The sequence below is a fragment of the Bos grunniens genome, chromosome 27 (assembly GCF_055505025.1).
Source record: "Bos grunniens cultivar Pamir isolate PY7600 chromosome 27, Bosgru_T2T1.0, whole genome shotgun sequence".
In the NCBI taxonomy this organism is placed as follows: domain Eukaryota; kingdom Metazoa; phylum Chordata; class Mammalia; order Artiodactyla; family Bovidae; genus Bos; species Bos grunniens.
Window position 1 is genome coordinate 8,018,669 of NC_141191.1, and position 19,258 is coordinate 8,037,926.

The 19,258-nt window shown below is 45.3% G+C and overlaps 1 pseudogene; it reads left to right on the forward strand.

The window, feature by feature from the left end:
* The first annotated feature begins 17,865 nt into the window (after positions 1–17,865).
* LOC147343477 (uncharacterized) lies at positions 17,866–18,574 on the forward strand (annotated as a pseudogene).
* Positions 18,575–19,258: the final 684 nt, after the last annotated feature.

Here is a 19,258-nt window from a genome sequence, read left to right on the forward strand (position 1 = left end):
TGTTGTGTGGTGTCTGATCCCAAGTGAATTCCGAAGTCCCTGAGGATGCTCTCTGAGCTGCCCACGTGAACCATTGGGGAATTGTGGTGGGGTCCTCTGTGCTCCCAGGGGTGTAGACCCTGTTCCTTTGGGGCCTGACCTTACCCAGCCCCTCTGTCTGCGGTCCTTCCTGCTTCCCAGCCAAGGGCACCCTGTCATGCCCCGCGTCTCCCCTCAAACATGCACTCCAGGGGTCCAGAATCACCAGCACACCAGTCCCATAGGAAAGCCCCGCCCCTGCTCCAGGAGGAAACCCCCCTCCTCTGTCCCCTGCAGCCCTCACTTCCATTTGTTTTGTGCTTCTTACTCCTGCCTTGTGTGCACATGGATACACTTCTGATTCCCTTTTGGGCTGTAAGATCTCTATAGGCATGGATTGTCCTATTCCTGTAAGTGTTGGGCATTGAGACGAAACATTGCTTCACAAATTGTCATCAACAAATCATCTCTGTGTGTACATGATATGATGCAACTAGATGCTATGGAAAAACAAGTCCTGTGGAAAGCACAATTCAATGAAGGCAACACAGCACAGAACACAGAGACCTCAAGGGGCGGGGTGAGCATGCTGACCTCAGCCTGCTTGCAGTTTCTTCAGAGGGTTTGCTAGTTAAACAAAGAGCTTTGCTGGTGCACACTGTATGTGTGAGCAGCTCTCCAGTCTTTGCACTAATTCTTCCCTCAGTGCAAGCTGAGGTCACCAAGGGGATGGTGTTAGGAGACAGGGCCTTTGGGAGATGATTTGTTCATGAAGGTGGGACCCTCCTGGGTGGAATGAGGGCCTTTATGAAAGAGACCCCAGAGAGATGGCTCACCCCTTGTGCCCTCTGACGACACAGGGAGACCACTCACCACCAGCCACCTGCTCTGTCTTGATCGTGGAGCTCCCAGCCTCCAAAACTGAGAAATAAGGATCTGTTGTTAGTAAGCCCTTATTATAATACCACATGTAAAATAGATAGCCAGCATGGATTTGCTGTGTGACTCAGGGAACTCAAACAGGGGCTCTGAGACCAGCTAGAGTGTGGGTTGGGGAAGGAGATGGTACGAATTTCGAGAGGGAGGGGACATGGGTGAACCCATGGATGATTCTTGTTTTTCTATGACAGAAAACCACGAAATTTTGTAAAGCAATCATCCTGCAGTTAAAAAACAAAGTGCAAAAAAAGAGCCACCTGGCCTATGGTGTTTCTGTTTCAGTAGCCTGAAAGGGCAGACACATGACAAGTAAGAATTACAGCACAGGTGGAATTAAGGTACCTAATCATTCAGCCTTAAGATAGGGAAATAACATGGAGTATCTGGCTGTGCCCAATGCCATCTCATTACAAGGACCCTTAGATGTGGAGGAGGGATGCAGACCAGTGTCAGAGATGCACGCTGAGAGGCTAAACCAGCCTCTCATCAGCTCACACTGATGTGCAGAGGCCATAAGCCAAGGAGGGCAGGCAGCTTCTCTGAGTTAGAAGGAAGGAAGCCTCCAGAAGGAACAGCATCCTGCTGACACCGTGATTTGAAGCCAATGAGATCCATTTGGGATTTTGGATCCTCAGAACCACAATAACAAGTATGTGTTCCTTTAAGCCATGTAGCTTGTGGCAATTTGGTACAGCTGCAACAGGAAATCAATACAGCAGTAGCTTAAAATCATGTCTTGAGCCTAAAATTAGCAGCTCAAAAGAGACAAACCTGTGTATGTTTAATGGAGGAAAAGAATGATAACAGCTGTCAACATTTTACTCAACTTTATATTTCTTTTTTCACAGAAATGCCCATGGTGCATCTGCCAACTCTTCTGCATTTCGAAGGTTGTATTTGGGACTCAGTCTTACACCTCATATATCTTGTATCCCTTTTATCCTTTATTTTTAGTTTGTTTTATTATCATGGAACGTTTATCTGCCATTAAGTGTGGTTTCGTGGTACTGTTTCTATTAAATTTTGATCATATTCTTTGTTGGGATTTCAGTTTTTAATTTCTACTTAATTTTAATTTGCATCCTTGTATCTGTTGATGTTTTATTGCCATAACATTTCTGGGTGTCATGTTGGACTCCTGCATGGGAGGAATGCTTGTGTCATTTCAGCACCGGGAAGATGATGGCTTTCCCATGTGACTCTTGAGCCAAATGGGCTCATGCTCTGGTCCAAGGCCAGCCTTTCCACCTCGGTCCTGGGTCTCATTTCTCATGCTTACTCAGGGGTGAGACCCAAACTGTCTCTACCTCTTGCCTCCATCTAGTGCAGCTACAAAAACTAAAAGCAGGGACTTCCCTGGTGGTCCAGTGGTTAAAACTCCAGCTGCCAATGCAAGAGGCATGGGTTCAATCCCTAGCCAGGGAACTAAGATCTCATATGCTAGAGTTCAGTTCAGTTGCCCAGTCATATCTGACTCTTTGTGACCCCAAGGACTGCAGCATGCCAGGCCTCCCTATCCATCAATAACTCCTAGAGGTTACTCAAACTCATGTCCATCAAGTTAGTGATGCCATCCAACCATCTCATCCTCTGTCATCCTCTTCTCCCCCCACCTTCAATCTTTCCCAGCATCAGGATCTTTTCAAATGAGTTACTTCTTCCCATCAGGTGCCCGAAGTATTGGAGTTTCAGCTTCAGCATCAGTCCTTCCAATGAATATTCAGGACCGATTTCCTTTAGGATGGACTGGTTGGATCTCCTTGCAGTCTAAGGGACTCACAAGAGTCTTCTCCAACACCACAGTTCAATGGCATCAACCCTTCAGTGCTCAGCTTTCTTTATAGTCCAACTCTCACAACCATACATGAGTACTGGAAAAACCATAGCTTTGACTAGATGGACCTTTGTTGGCAAACTAATGTCTCTGCTTTTTAATAAGCTGTCTAGGTTGGTCATAGCTTTTCTTATAAGGAGCAAGCGTCTTTTAATTTCATGGCTGCATTCACCATCTGCAGTGATTTTGGAGCCTAAAAGATAAAGTCATCTATTGCTTCCACTGTTTCCCCATCTATTTGCCATGAAATGATGGTATCAGATGCCATGATCTTAGTTTTTGGAATGTCAAATTTTAAGGCAGCTTTTTCCACTCTCTGCTTTCACCTTCATCAACAGGCTCTTTAGTTCCTCTTCAATTTCTGCCATAAAGGTGGTATCATCAGCAATTTGAAATTATTGATATTTCTCCCAGCAATCCCGAACCAGCTTGTATTTCATCCAGCCTGGCATTTCACATGATGAACTCTGCACAGAAGTTAAATAAGCAGGGTGACAATATACAGCCTTGACTTACTACTTTCCCAGTTGGAACCAATCTGTTTGTCCATGTCTGGTTCTAAGTGTTGCTTCTTGAGCTGTATACAGGTTTTGCAGGAGGCAGGTCAGGTAGTCCATCTCCTTCAGAATTTTCCACAGTTTATTGTGATCCACACAGTCAAAGGCTTGAGCATAGTCGATGAAGCAGAAGTAGATGTTTTCTGGAAATGTCTCGCTTTTTCTATGGTCCAACATATGCTAGCAATTTGATCTCTGGTTCCCCTGCCTTTTCTCAATCTAGCTTGTACATATGGAAGCTCTCAGTTCATGTACTGTTGAAGCCTAGCTTGGAGGATTTTGAGCATTACTTTGCTGACAATCAACAGTCTGCATTGATAACTAAGTTTCTTCTTTTCAGAAGACTAACGTGTTATGCAAACTACATCTGTACCTGTTGCCCTCTAACTCTGCAGGAGCCACACTCTGCATCAATGATTCTTTAACTTATTCTAGCCACGTCTGGAACTTAACTTTATGGCATCATAAACCTCCCCTTGTAGTTTGGTACCTCTCTTTGCTCTATTTTAACCTCATGTTGATGCTTAACTTTATGGTGCACTCTCTTTGGAAGCCACCCCTAGTGGTTTGCTTTCCCCCTTTTGTATTACAGGAAGAAAGTCACCAGGAAATCCCCAAAGGACAATAGACCCAAGCACCGGGACCAACTGCCAGACCCAAATACCAAGATACCTGACACTGGCCTAGTGACTGTTTCCAAACAGTGCAAAAAGAGAGAATTCAGGACCCCTACACCTTTTGTTCCATATCTCCAACACCTGACTGTGAGCCCCAACTGTTTGATTCCCTGGGTTCCCAATGAATGGGAGACAGGCTCCTTGAGGCAGGAACCTATTGTGTTCTCCCTTCTGCCAGCTTAATGATTAAAGCCATCTTTCTGTTTGCCCCAAACTCTGTCTCTGCAAATTTTATTTGGCTCCAGTGGGCAGAGAAAACCAAGATTTTGGTGGCAACAATGCCAACGAGTCTGGCTGGTCCCCCACCTCTCCGCCAGGATGACTCCTGCCAACGGGGATCACAAGGCATCCTGTGTGACCTCACTCACCCCTTCCTCCACCCTTTGTTGTCCTGGCCTCTAATCATGTAGCCATGGACAGGGGCTCCCAGTGTCTCTGCCACAATCCACCTGAGAAGGGCAGAGGAGCCATCTGCAAGGTAGGTTTCCAGGAGAGAGAGAGAGACATCTATAGTTGAAGAAGGGGTGGGAATAGATGCATAACAATTAGGGAGTCAGGGTAAAGGATCACTTTCAGTATAAAAGTATAAGAGAGAAAGGTGGCCAATTGCCTGTAGTCTATACTTTCTTTCTATTATTGTAAAAGTACTGTTGCTGGGGCCAAGGAAGTAAAACCCTCACAGCTATTCTGTAGAATTAAGTAAGACTTATTTAAACAGCTTACTACAAACACTTGCTCTGTTTTTAGGTTGATGTCACTAAACTAAATAGATTTTCACTTAGTGAAAGATTCAAATGCTGATCAAAAGATTAAAAGTGAAAACATTTTATTGCTAAATTGCATCAGGACAGAGAGAAAAACGTCAGAACATATAGTTCAGGTAAGATGGAAGAGAGGTCGTGAGTGAAGGCTAAAGACCATGAAGTATTATGACCTTTTTGACCTGTTATGTTGGGAATAGGTGAGTGGGTGCTTGTGCTCGGGAACACTTTGGGATAAAGCAACTTAATGGGCTCTCTACAGACCTTCAAAACCCTAAGGATTATGCCCAAGCCTTCCTTTCTTTTCTGCTTCCCTCCCTCATTCTCTCCATTCATCCATTTGTTTATTCACCTCTATGTTGACTCTTCACACTAGTACCTATTCATAGAAACAAATGTTTGACTACCTGCTCTATGCCAGAAACTGTTCTAGGTGCTGAGACTGTAACATAATAAAACAAGACTTGTTACTTTTGAGACTTACATATGAAGAAAAAGAGAGATATGAGCACTATAAAGGAAAACCAAGTGGAGAGAAGGAAGACATGCAAAAAATATCAATGATTTACCTGGTATGCATGTGTACTAAGTCACTTGAGTTACGTGAAACCCTTTGTGACCCCATGGACTGTAGCCAACCAGGCTTCTCTGTCCATGGGACACTCCAGGCAAGGATACTAGAGTGGGATGCCATTCCCTTCTCCAGGGGATCTTCCCGACCCAGGCATCAAAACTGCATCTCCTGCTTTGGCACGTGGGCTCTTTGTTACTAGAGCCATCTGGGAAGCCCCTTATCTGGTATCCTTTGGTGCTTTTCACTCAAGAATACATTGACAAATTACCTGTATTAAGAAATACTCTAGCCCATGAAGCCTCACCTCATTGTGGTGTGTGCAATAGCTTGCTTAGGATGGATCAATTCTCTCTGTAAATGTTAGCAAAAAAATTAAAAAAAAATCATGAGAGTGCAAGAAGACCGTTTTAATTTCGAAAATTCCTTCTCTTTTTTCAATTGTAAAAGGTGTATGTGTGTTGGGTTGTTGTTGTTCAGTCAATTAGTCATGTTCAACTCTTTGCAACCCATGGATTGAGAGTGTTTATTATGAAAGGAGAAATGGACAGATGCAGAGACATGAAATAAAGGTGAAAAAAGAAATGAATAATTTTCTAACATAATTCAGTGTTTAATGATTTCTCTCCAAAAAATGCTCCAAACCTCAGAGCCATAAGCAGAAGTGAGAATCAATGTGGAAACCCTGACTTCTTGCAAACCTCTTCCTTTACGACAGGCAAACACTTGGACCATGTGTCCAAAGATGAAACATCCTCAAATTAGGCCCAGGCCCAGCTGAATATCTCTGCTGGGATAAAAGCACTTTCTTTCCAGCTGAAGTCTTCAAACTCTCTCCCAGATCGCCTGCCCCGATTCAGGTGTGCCACCAGACACTGGGTCTACTTGGAATTCCGAAAACTCCTTTCCCATCATGAAGCTACTCTACCTTCTCTTCCTCTTACTTGTGTGTCTTATCCACACAACATCGCGTTAAGTGGCAGATGCAACTGGTCGGGTGATATGGTGCATGACCGTGGAGCCTAGAGTAGGGAAGGTCAAGTTGATTCCTCATCCAGTGAGGTGCTGAAGGGAATGATATCAAATCTGAGAGAAGCATAGCATATGAGACCTGCTCCATTTTACACATAATGAAAGACAAGTTTAAAGAAGTGAAAAATAGCCTCCCATGATTGTCCTTAACTAGTTGGTGGTAAACCCATAAATTGTAATGGTGATAGAAAACATTTACAGGGGACTTTACGACTTACAAATCATTTCCACATGACTAACAGTAACGCTAATAATAATAGGAAGTCATGTTGACCGCTTCCAATCCCAAAGAAAGGCAATGCCAAAGAATGCTCAAACGAACACACAATTGCACTCATCTCACACGCCAGTAAAGCAGAGCTCAAAATTCTCCAAGCCAGGCTTCAGCAGTACATGAACCATGAGCTTCCAGATGTTCAAGCTGGTTTTGGAAAAGGCAGAGGAACCAGAGATCAAATTGCCAACATCTGGTGGATCATTGAAAAAGCAAGAGAGTTCCAGAAAAACATCTATTTATGTTTTTTTTGAGTATGCCAAAACCTTTGATGTGTGGATCACAATAAACTGTGGAAAAGTCTGAACGAGATGGGAATACCAGACGACGTGACCGCCTCTTCTGAGACCTGTATGCAGGTCAGGAAGCAACAGTTAGAACTGGACATGGAACAACAGAATGGCTCCAAATAGGAAAAAGAGTACGTCAAGGCTGTCTATTGTCACCCTGCTTATTTAACTTATATGCAGTGTACGTCATGAGAAATTCTGGGCTTGAAGAAGCACAAGCTGGAATCAAGATTGCCGGGAGAATTACAATAACGTCAGATATGCAGTTCACACCATCCTTTTGACAGAAAGTGAAGAGGAACTAAAAAGTCTCTTGATGAAAGTGAATGAGGAGAGTGAAAATGGTGGCTTAAACCTCAACATTCAGAAAACTAAGACCATGGTATCTGGTCCCATCACTTCATGGCAAAGAGATGGGGAAACAGTGGAAACAGTGCCAGACTTTATTTTGGGGGGCTCCAAAATCACTGCAGATGGTGGCTGCAGCCATGAAATTAAAAGACGCTTATTCCTTGGAAGGAAAGTTAGGACCAACCAAGATAGTATATTGAAAAGTGGAGATATTACTTTGCCAACAAAAGTCCGTGAAGTCAAGGCTGTGGTTTTTCCAGTGGTCATGTATGGATGTGCGAGTTGGACTGTGAAAAAAGCTGAGTGCCGGAAAATTGATGCTTTTGAACTGTGGTGTTGGAGAAGACTCTTGAGAGTCCCTTGGACTGCATGGAGATCCAACCAGTCCATCCTAAAGGAGATCAGTCCTGGGTGTTCATTGGAAGGACTGATGCTGAAGCTGAAGCTCCAATATTTTGGCCACCTCATGCGAAGAGCTGACTCATTGGAAAAGACCTTGATGCCGGGAGGGATTGTGGACAGGAGGAGAAGGGGATGACAGAGGATGAGATGGCTGGATGGCATCACCGCCTCGAGGGACATGAGTTTCAGTGAACTCTGGGAGTTGGTGATGGACAAGGAGGGCTGGCGTGCTGCAATTCATGGGGTCACAAAGAGTCAGACACGACTGAGCGCCTGAACTGAACTGAACTTCCTCCTTAACTAAAACAATGAAACTTTTAATGTCTTATCCCAAATATATTCCTCATAGCAAAATTTACGGGGTAGTCCATTTTACAAGTTGGGATTAAGAAATGAAGTAATTGTTCAAAGGAGTGCAGATTGAATGTAGGGAGCACTTGAACTGAAGCCCAAGTGGGTTTGACCCAAAGACCTTGTTTTATTAAATATTCAACAATCCCAGAAAACTAGAGTACTTACTGAATTACATGAAATCAACAAATACTTTAGCTCAAATGTGATCTGTGCATCACTTGGGACATACTTATCCTACAAGGTAATGTGTTGCTCACCAGTAATGCAAGCGAAGCTGGGTGTCCTGCATTTTCCCTGCAGCCCTCCTCAGGTGACAGCATGCTCCAGGCTGTGCTGTGGTGACAGCGCCTCCAGATCTTAGTATCTTCAAAGAGCCAAAGTTAATTCTTGTCCAAATGATGCCAACCCGGGAAGGCCCTGGTGCTCTGATCAGACCCACCACCCCTGAGAATCAGCCACCACCGTGGGTGCTGCTGGTCCTGTGTCCGAGCAAAGCACTCTCAGGACTCTCGTGCTGGCGATTAATGGCCCCAGCCCTGAAGGGAAATGTCACTTCCGCTCAGAATTCGTTAATCAAGCTGGTCCAGTTGTTTAGTCACTCGCTTGTGGTCCACTCTTTGCGACCCCATGGATTGTCACCCACCAGGCTCCTCTGTCCATGGCAAGGATACTGGAATGGGTTGCCATTCCCTTCTCCAGGGGATCTTCCCGACCCAGGCATCAAAACTGCATCTCCTGCAGTGGCACGTGAGCTCTTTGTCACTAGAGCCATCTGGGAAGCCCCTTATCTGGTATCCTTTGGTGCTTTTCACTCAAGAATACATTGACAAATTACCTGTATTAAGAAATACTCTAGCCCATGAAGCCTCACCTCATTGTGGTGTGTGCAATAGCTTGCTTAGGATGGATCAATTCTCTCTGTAAATGTTAGCAAAAAAATAAAAAAAAAAATCATGAGAGTGCAAGAAGACCGTTTTAATTTCGAAAATTCCTTCTCATTTTTCGATTGTAAAAGCTGTATGTGTGTTGGGTTGTTGTTGTTCAGTCAATTAGTCATGTTCAACTCTTTGCACCCATGGATTGAGAGTGTTTATTCTGAAAGGAGAAATGGACAGATGCAGAGACATGAAATAAAGGTGAAAAAAAGAAATGAATAATTTTCTAACAGAATTCAGTGTTTAATGATTTCTCTCCAAAAAATGCTCCAAACCTCAGAGCCATAAGCAGAAGTGAGAATCAATGTGGAAACCCTGACTTCTTGCAAACCTCTTCCTTTACGACAGGCAAACACTTGGACCATGTGTCCAAAGTTGAAACATCCTCAAATTAGGCCCAGGCCCAGCTGAACATCTCTGCTGGGATAAAAGCACTTTTTTTCCAGCTGAAGTCTTCAAACTCTCTCCCAGATCCCCTGCCCCGATTCAGGTGTGCAACCAGACACTGGGTCTACTTTGAATTCTGTAAACTCGTTTCCCATCATGAAGCTACTCTACCTTCTCTTCCTCTTACTTGTGTGTCTTATCCAGACAACATCGGGTTAAGTGGCAGATGCAACTGGTCGGGTGATATGGTGCATGACCGTGGAGCCTAGAGTAGGGAAGGTCAAGTTGATTCCTCATCCAGTGAGGTGCTGAAGGGAATAATATCAAATCTGAGAGAAGCATAGCATATGCGACATGCTCCATTTTACACATAATGAAAGACAAGTTTAAAGAAGTGAAAAATAGCCTCCCATGATTGTCCTTAACTAGTTGGTGGTAAACCCATAAATTGTAATGGTGATAGAAAACATTTACAGGGGACTTTACGGCTTACCAATCATTTCCATGTGACTAACAGTAACGCTAATAATAATAGGAAGTCATGTTGACCGCTTCCAATCCCAAAGAAAGGCAATGCCAAAGAATGCTCAAACGAACACACAGTTGCACTCATCTCACACAACAGTAAAGCAGTGCTCAAAATTCCTGTGGCAGATTCATTTTGATATTTGGCAAAACTAATACAATATTGTAAAGTTTAAAAATTAAAAAAAAAAAAAATTCTCCAAGCCAGGCTTCAGCAGTACATGAACCATGAGCTTCCAGATGTTCAAGCTGGTTTTGGAAAAGGCCGAGGAACCAGAGATCAAATTGCCAACATCCAGTGGATCATTGAAGAAGCAAGAGAATTCCAGAAAAACATCTATTTCTGCTTTTTTGAGTATGCGAAAAACCTTTGATGTGTGGATCACAATAAACTGTGGAAAATTCTGAATGAGATGGGAATATCAGACCACGTGACCGGCTTCTTGAGAAACCTGTATGCAGGTCAGGAAGTAACAGTTAGAGCTGGACGTGGAACAACAAAAGGGTTTCAAATAGGAAAAAGAGTACGTCAAGGCTGTCTATTGTCACCCTGCTTATTTAACCTATATGCAGAATATATCATGAGAACTGCTGGGCTGGACAAGTTTCCCGGGAGAATTATCAATAACTTCAGATATGCAAATGAAACCATCCTTATGGCAGACAGTGAGGAGGAACTAAAAAGCCTCTTGATGAAAGTGAAAGAGGAGAGTGAAAAATTCGACTTAAACCTCAACATTCAGAAAACGAAGATCATGGTATCTGGTCCCATCACTTCATGACAAATAGCTGGGGACATAGTGGAAACGATGCCAGACTTTACTTTTTTCGGCTCCAAAATCACTACAGATGTTGGCTGCAGCCTTGAAATTAAAAGAAGCTTACTCCTTGGAAGGAACGGTATGACCCACCTAGATAGTATATTGAAAAGCAGAGATATTACTTTGCCACAAAGATCTGTCTAGGCAAGGCTATGTTTTTTCCAGTAATTATGTATCAATGTGAAATTTGGACTGTGAAGAAAGCTGAGTGCTGAGGAATGGATGCTTTGGAACTGTGGTGTTGGAGAAGACTCTTGAGAGTCTCTTGGGATGCAAGGAGATCCAACCAGTCCATCCTAAAGGAAATCAGTCCTGGGTGTTCATTGGAAGGACTGATGCTGAAGCTGAAGCTTCAATACTTTGGCCACCTCATGCAAAGAGCTGACTCTTTGGAAAAGCCCTTGATGCTGTGAGGTATTGGGGGCAGGAGGAGAAGGGGACAGAGGATGAGATGGCTGGATGGCATCACTGACTGGATAGACATGAGTTTGAGTGAACTCTGGGAGTTGGTGATGGACAAGGAGGGCTGGCGTGCTGCGATTCATGGGGTCACAAAGAGTCAGACATGAATGAGTGCCTGAACTGAACTGAACTGAACTTCCTCCTTAACTAAAACAATGAAACTTTTAATGTCTTTTCCCAAATATATTCCTCATAGCAAAATTTACGGGGTAGGCCATTTTACAAGATTGGATTTAGAAATGAAGTAATTTGTTCAAAGGAGTGCAGATTGAATGTAGGGAGAACTTTAACCTAAGCCCAAGTGGGTTTGACTCCAAAGACCTTGTTTTATTAAATATTCAACAATCCTAGAAAACTGATTTACTTACTGAATTACATAAAATCAACAAATTAGCTCAAGTGTGATCTATGCATCACTCGGGACATACTTATCCTACAAGGTTATGTGTTGCTCACCTGCAATCCAAGCTAAACTGGGTGTCTCACATTTTCCCTGCAGCCCTCCTCAGGATACAGCATGCTCCAGGCTGTGCTGTGGTGAGAGCACCTCCAGATCTTAGCATCTTAAAAAATCCAAACTTAATTCTTGCTCAAATGACGCCAACCCAGGAGGGCCTGTGTGCTCTGATCAGTCCCCCCATTCCCGAGGATCAGCCACCACCGTGGGTGATGCTGGTCCTGCGTCCGAGCAGATTGCTCTAAGGACTGTCGTGCTGGCGATTAAGGGCCCCAGCCCTGAAGGGAAATGGCATTTCTGCTCAGAATTCATTAAACAAGCAGGTCCAATTGTTTAGTCACTCGGTTGTGGTCCACTCTTTGTGACCCCATGGACTGTCGCCCAGCAGGCTCCTCTGTCCATGAGATTCTCCAGGCAAGGATCCTGGAGTGGGTTGCCATTTGCTTCTCCATGGGATCTTTCTGACCCAGGGATCGAACCTTCATCTCCTATGTCTCCTGCAGTGGTAGGCATATTCTTTACCAGCTTAGCCATCAGGGAAGCCTCTGGGAAGCCCCATAGACCCTGTTTAAATGAATCAGTGTGATCACCTTCCTTTAGAACAATTTAAGGCCCCTTCTCAGTTTTTAGTATTATTTTAAAAAAATGCGGAAAACCATTCTAAGCTTGTAGGTCACACCAAACCAAGGAGAGTGCCAGTTGTGTCCCTGTGGACTGTAATTTGGAGTTCCTTGCTATATAAGATGAATTCTGGTAGCTTTAGTTACACATGCCTTATTTATTTGTTTCTTTTTCACCTTCCCTTCCTTTATAGGGAAAGCAAAAAAAAAAAAAAAAAAACCTTGAATGTGAGAAAATGGGTGGTGCCTACAAGTATCAGAACACCCCCTGTGTGTCATCCTGCCTGGAGAATGCAAGAGTCGGAAGAAACACTGCTGCATCGTCTAGTTTCAGCATCAGAGCATCCACAGCAGCAGCAGACACTCCCCACCGCTGAGTCCTTTTAAAAAAGAGCCACTGTTCACTCGGGTCCTGTGGGGTCTTTCTGAGTGCATGAGGTCATGAACTGGATGGGAAGATTTCAGTTGGAAGTCTGGTCACACCACTCGTTAGCTGATTAACTCTGGACAGGCCTTGCCTTTCCTAGGTCTCAGTCTCTGCTCCTGTGACTGTTGAAATGGATGTTCTCCACAACCTCATTTGTTGGTGGTGGGGTTTAGTTGCTAAATCATGTCTGATTCTTCTGTGACCCCATGGACTGAGTCCATGCAATTTTCCAGGCAGGATACTGGAGTGGGTTGTCCTTTCCTTTTTCAGGAGATCTTTCTGCCCCAGGGATCAAGCCCACATCTCCTGTGTCTCCTGCATTGGCAGGCAGAGTCTTTAGCACTGAGCCCCAGGAAAGCCAACCTGTTAATCTCTGTCTACAAATGTATGGACTGAGGGAAAGAGCTTTGAGTGTGTGTGTGTGGGTGTTATAGTGTGAAAAGTCACAGAGGTTTTGTGTCCCTTTGTGGAAGGATATCTGTGTTCCCATTGGCATATGAGTTTCCACATGGTCAACATGTGCTTAACGTCACAAGAGACAGCAGACTGCTTTCTGAAGCAGCTGTGGTCGCTGCTGATAATCTCAGTGGCCTCTGAGTTTCCAGTCTCTCCATGTTCCCATCCCTCGTCACACCTCCATGTAAAATTTTCAGTGTTTCTCTGTTAAAAGGATGAAGGACAAATTCTCTAGTGTCTCAGGTCCTTCACCGGTTGGCCATACTTTCTCGAGTTTCATCTTATGTCAGCCTGGTTCTCAAACTAACCCCGACACAGTGTCAGTCGTCTTTCTGCCATATTGTGTTCTTCTCACTCTGAAACACACTTAAGCTACTTGTCCTCCGACTTTCCCTGATTGATTTGTACTCGCTTTTTATAGTCTCAGCTCACACATGGCCTTCACTGGGAAGACATCCTTCATTCACCCAACTTGAGTAAGAGAAGAGACTTTGGTTCCATGGCCTCAGCTACCAGTAAAGTTTCTAGCACACAGTAGGTGTTCAATAGATGTTGACAGAATAGTCGATGAATAAAGAAAACAATAGAATCAGGCTTCAGCTTTCCAATGTAATTCAGGGATGATCCATTAAATGTGAATTCCTCAGTTTACTTAATTCAGGAAGTTCCATCAAACATGAGTCCATCATACAGCAGAAGTGTTTACCATGTGATGAAGACCATTCATTTTCTTCCCAGACACACACTTGTGTGAGAGTCACACAAATTAAGTATTGTAGAACCTAAAGAAAGAACTAAAATGTCTGTTTTTGGAAGAAAGTCTTGAGATCACAATCTGGGGGAAGAAATAATTCAGTTCAACCAGGAATCCCCAAAATACACTGCCAGGAAAGTATTCTGTCTTATGCACCTCTTTTTCCCTCACTTTGTCCCTCCTATTATACTTGCTTGTTCAGTAGGAGAAATGCTGAATTTCAAATTTGTTGTGAATAGAAATTTTATGCTGTAATTTGGAAACTAGGATCAGAGAGTGTAAACAGCTCTCTTGGGCTGACATTTACAGCCTGTTATTGTGCCCTCTTTTCATACTGTTCATGGGGTTCTCAAGGCAAGAATACTGAAGTGGTTTGCCATTCCCTTCTCCAGTGGACACATTCTGTCAGATCTCTCCACCATGACCCGCCTGTCTTGGGTTGCCCCACGGGCATGGCTTAGTTTCATTGAGTTAGACAAGGCTATGGTCCTAGTGAGATTAGATTGACTAGTTTTCTGTGAGTATGTTTTCAGTATGTTTGCCCTCTGATGCCCTCTTGCAACACACACCGTCTTACTTGGGTTTCTCTTACCTTGGGCGTGGGGTATCTCTTCATGGCTGCTCCAGCAAAGCGCAGCCATTGCTCCTTACCTTGGCGAGGGTTATCTCCTCACCGCCACCCTTCCTGACCTTTAACGTGTGATAGCTCCTCTAGGCCCTCCTGTGCCTGCGCAGCCACGGCTCCTTGGACGTGGGGTTGGTCCTCCTGGCCACCGCCCCTGATCTCGGGTGTGGGGTTGCTCCTCCCAGCCGCTGCCCTTGGCCTCGGGCGTGGGGGTATGGGGTAGCTCCTCCGCCCGCCACCCCTGGCCTCGGATGTGGGGTAACTCCTCTCGTCGCGGCCCCTGACCTCAGATGCGGGGTAGCTCCTCTCAGCCATCCCTGCTCCGTCACGCTAAGTGCAGGCGGCTGCAACGGGGGGGCGGTAAGTGCAGGTGGCAGCGACGGGCTATATATATATATATGCATTTTTCAAGTTTTAATGGGTTTTTCCCAATTGCGCATGCTAGAAACTGTTGTACCACTTTATCCTCTTACTGACAATGTTAAACAGTATATTTGACAGTCAATATTCTCATTACTAGTGGTTTTAAGAATTGTTTCAATTTTTCTAAATTGAATGAGGGAATATTTTCTTTTTTGTTTTAATATATTAAAAAAAATTGTTTCTGAGGTTGAACATTTTTTAAAATGTTTTTTGGTTATTTTTATCTCTTACACTTTACCCATTTTTCTATTCATCTTTCCTTGCTGACTTCTCAGAAAGTGAAGTGAAGTTGCTCAGTCGTGTCTGACTGTTTGCGAGCCCATGGACTGTAGCTTACCAGGCTCCACCGTCCATGGGATTTTCCAGGCAAGAATACTGGACTGGGCTGCCATTTCTTTCTCCAGGGGATCTTCCCAAACCAGGAATCGAACCCGGGTTTCCTACATTGCAGACAGACGCTTTACCGTCTGAGCCACCAGGTAAGTGGTGACTTCTCAGAATCCCATGTATATTTAAGGTCACTAATCCTATGGTATATGTATAGCAAAAATTGTTTCTGGCTTGCTTTTGGCTGTGTGCTTGCTCATCTAATAGATGAAATTTATAGCTACACTTAGAGATTACCTTTGGTTTTCTTCAAAGATATTTATTAGTATTTTTATCTACTTCTGTCTGTATTCCTGGTTAGTTTCATCCTTAATTCATTCAGCCCTGGAATGGAGGCTCTTCTGAAAACCTATGACAGACAAGTCCCCAGCAGTGACCTGAGAACTGTTGCTTGCACCATCCAGCACTATGAATTTCCTGAGCCCACAGACATGCCCTCACTCCCACATGTTTCATATGGAAGGCTGATGTCTGAGTTCCCATCTCTGTCCTCTTAGGAAATCTAATCTTGCATGGAAGAGAAACAAGCTCATACATGATTGGAAGAATTGAAAATGATCAGGGCCACCCGGGTGATCCAAGTAGAGCAGGCCATCCGGGGGAGGACAGGGGAACACATATTATACACCCATCAGAGCACCTAAACCACACAGCCTGCCTGGCACCTACCTAGTCCTGGTTAGAGACTGTTCTGTTCCTTTTGCTCTTCTGTTTGTCTCTGCTGGAGGCAGCACTAAGTGATCTGAGCTATTAATAACACAGCTCCTCGAGTACAAAATAATCAAATCTCCCTCTTTAGTCTCTTTCAGAGGGCATGGCTACACTCACTGATTCTCTATTACCAAATAACATTTAAATTATTCCATCAAGTTAAACACAATGTTATTGCTTCATTGAAATTACAGGTTTTACTAAAGAAAAAAAATATGTGGGTGATTGAGTCTAAGAACTAGATTTCCCTTTAGATGTTTTTGCCTCCTCTTAGTACAACCTTTTGTACTAAGAAACTTACCTTCAGTAAGTTTCTTTCTGGGTCCTTCAGAGTGTTTTTGTAACTTGACTCCTAGATATTTCATGGTTTTTCTTTATGAGCCACATTCTTCTTTCATTACATTTTATAACTGCTACTGTCTGCATAAGAAAAGCTCTGGATCTGGGATAATAATGCATCACTAGCCCACAAGTTGAACTCTTATTCATTTAGATTTTTTGTGGTTACTTCTCAGTGGTTTTGCAGCTCTAAAATTATAAGTCTCTAAGAATTATCATTAACCTCCTTGATTCTGAACTGTAGGAGTCTTCCTTTCTGCTCTTAATGAAAGACATTGACTCACAATGCCTGGAACTGTCAGAGATCCTCAAAGCCAACTTCCTTACTTCACAGAAGAGGAAATTGTGGCCAAACAAGGTCAAAATCATGCCTAGGCATTATCCTCTGGTAAATGTCTTTTATGCTGTAAACTCTTTCTCAGTTATGACAATGCAAACATTAACTTGTTTCTATCCATTTCCCCTGTTTTCGGGTTTCTTTATCCCTTCTTTCTCCTGTCAAAGATCAACTTCCTCAATCTCAAAAAATGAAACAAGGTTTTTCAAAAACAGTTTTTAAAGACAGTTGCTGTTTTTTAAATAGATGCTTCCACCTTTTTTTCTTTATGTGTAATTTCTTCTGTAAAAACCTTTGATTTTTCTTCCAGGGCTTGATGAAGAATTTCAACTCATGCATGAAGCACAAGTTGTAGTTTCAGCCAAGATGTCCTTGGGTGGTCAGAAATGACTGTGTCCAGTGAAGAAATGGAGGGAATCTTAATGACAACACCAACACCCAGTGCTTCTGCCACCCTGGGATTAAGTCTACCACTCTTGCAGGGTCAAAATGGAGATGATTGAGTTCATGTCAAGATTCCTGTTTGAAAAGTTAGAGCGAGATAAACATCCACATTGGGTCTAGTAATGTGAGCTATTTCTGATTATGGGCCCTGAGTGAAATCTCTGGAGGATGTATGAGCTGTGAGAGAAACTGTCCAAGGCAAGGATGGTTGCTACTTCAAAGGAGAGAAAATAGAAATGGAGGGAAGAAGGGAAGGAGAGAGAGCAGTCACAAGAATCTCATAAAATTCTTCTTCAGTTTTGGGGCCATAAAAGGCCCCAGTCTGCTCCCCACGTGCTCCTCCAGCAGGCCAGCCAGGGAGCATGTGGCCCTGGGTAAGCAGGTCTCTTCTCTGTCGGGTGCTGGCAGCTCTGTTCCCATCCGGCTCTGCTCTGAGGAGCTTACTGACTCCACTCTGACAGGACAGGCCTCACTCTGAGCCCTCGTTCTCCCCCTAGAGAAACAGAATGACGTCCTTGAGTCATGAACGAGTTGGGAGTCCTGTTACCTGTCGACTTTGTTTCACCTACAAGACTCCAAGGTCTTGGAAACCCATGACTGAGTCCCCTTAGTGCTGAGATGAGGTGTGAACCAGATGAAGAATAACTCGAGCCTGGAAATAAGAAGCACCTTTGACAGAATCATAGGAACATGGGATGGGATTCTTCTCCTTCTTCCTCTGTGCCCAGACTTCTCCCATCAATGCCCGTGCTCCCACGCCTTACGCGCTGGACCACGAGGGGCCTCACTCATCGCTCCTGTCTCAGGGGCTCAGGAGCCCAGGGCCCAGCATGCCCGCTTCTGCACACCCTCCAGTCTCGGGGTCCTGCTTCCAGTGAGAACAAGAAGGGGCCCCTCAAGCCCCTGACGATCTGTCTCAGGTCAGTCTGGAGGAGGCATCATCCCACGTGGGCACAGGCCGCTTTGGGTCTTGGGCCGCGGTTGGCCGCCCTGAGCGTCTGTTGTGCGGGAAAGCTTGTAGGGCATTTGGAGCACCGCACCAGCATCGCGCGGAGGGCCCCAGGACCCTTTCCCTGAGGAGCGCCCCAGGACCCTCCCTGCAGCCTCCCGGGGATGACCTTCAGTGGCCATTCCCTCCGCGGGGAGCAGGACCACACCGAGGTCAGGAGGACTGAGCCCCGGTTGGACGCAGAGCCGGGCCGCCACCGCGCATGTCCCTTCACGCAGCCCCCTCGCTCCCTCAGAAGCAGCTTCAGACAACTCTCGGATGTCTTATGGAAAGATGACGCTGGACCAAGGCTTCAGACCCAGACTACAGTCCCTCCTCCGAATACAGGTAAAGTCCCTTCATGGCACCTCTGCGCCCTCATCAGCGAGATGCCAGAGCTGGGTAAGCTGAACCCCAGTCCCCCCGGATCTGAGGCACTTGGCTCCAGGCGCTTCTGAGAGGCGTGGAGGCCCGACGCAGAGCAGGGACCGCGGGTGGACGGCCGCTCGCCTGGTCCTTGGGCTCCCGCCTGGGGTCCCCCGAGCCGAGACCGGGACCACCTGGGCCCTCAGCTTCGCTCACCCGCCTCCTCTCCTGTGGGCAGCAGGGCCTGAGAAGTCTCTCCTTCGTCCTCCAGGGCCTGTTCCCGGAGGCGCCCTGACAGCCCACCGTGTTCCCATCACCGGGCGCTAATGAACCAGAGAAATCACTGAGTGGGCACCTGTGGACGCGCAGTGCCTCCTGGCAGGGACCCAAGGGCCAGCGCCTGGCGCCCGGGGCCTCTGTACCTGGGCCTGGCTCATTGTCAGAGACTGGAGGGGATGCGAGGCAGCAAAATGCGGGGGCCTCGTCACTGCCCCTGCCTCAGCAAGCTCAGGGAGCCAATCACCGCCGACCCTGGAGAGCTGAGCTGCTGGGGGAGTGGAGGGTGTCAGAGGGTCCGAACCCTCTGCAGTACCCAGAACACTGAGGACTGGAGGAGACAGAAGGTGGAGAACAGCTCTCTGTGACACCATGGCACGGCCTTAGGGCTCAGATGGTCAGATCCCCCTGCAGAAGGGAGGAAATCAAGAGGAAATAGGGCAGCATGCCAGCAAGAA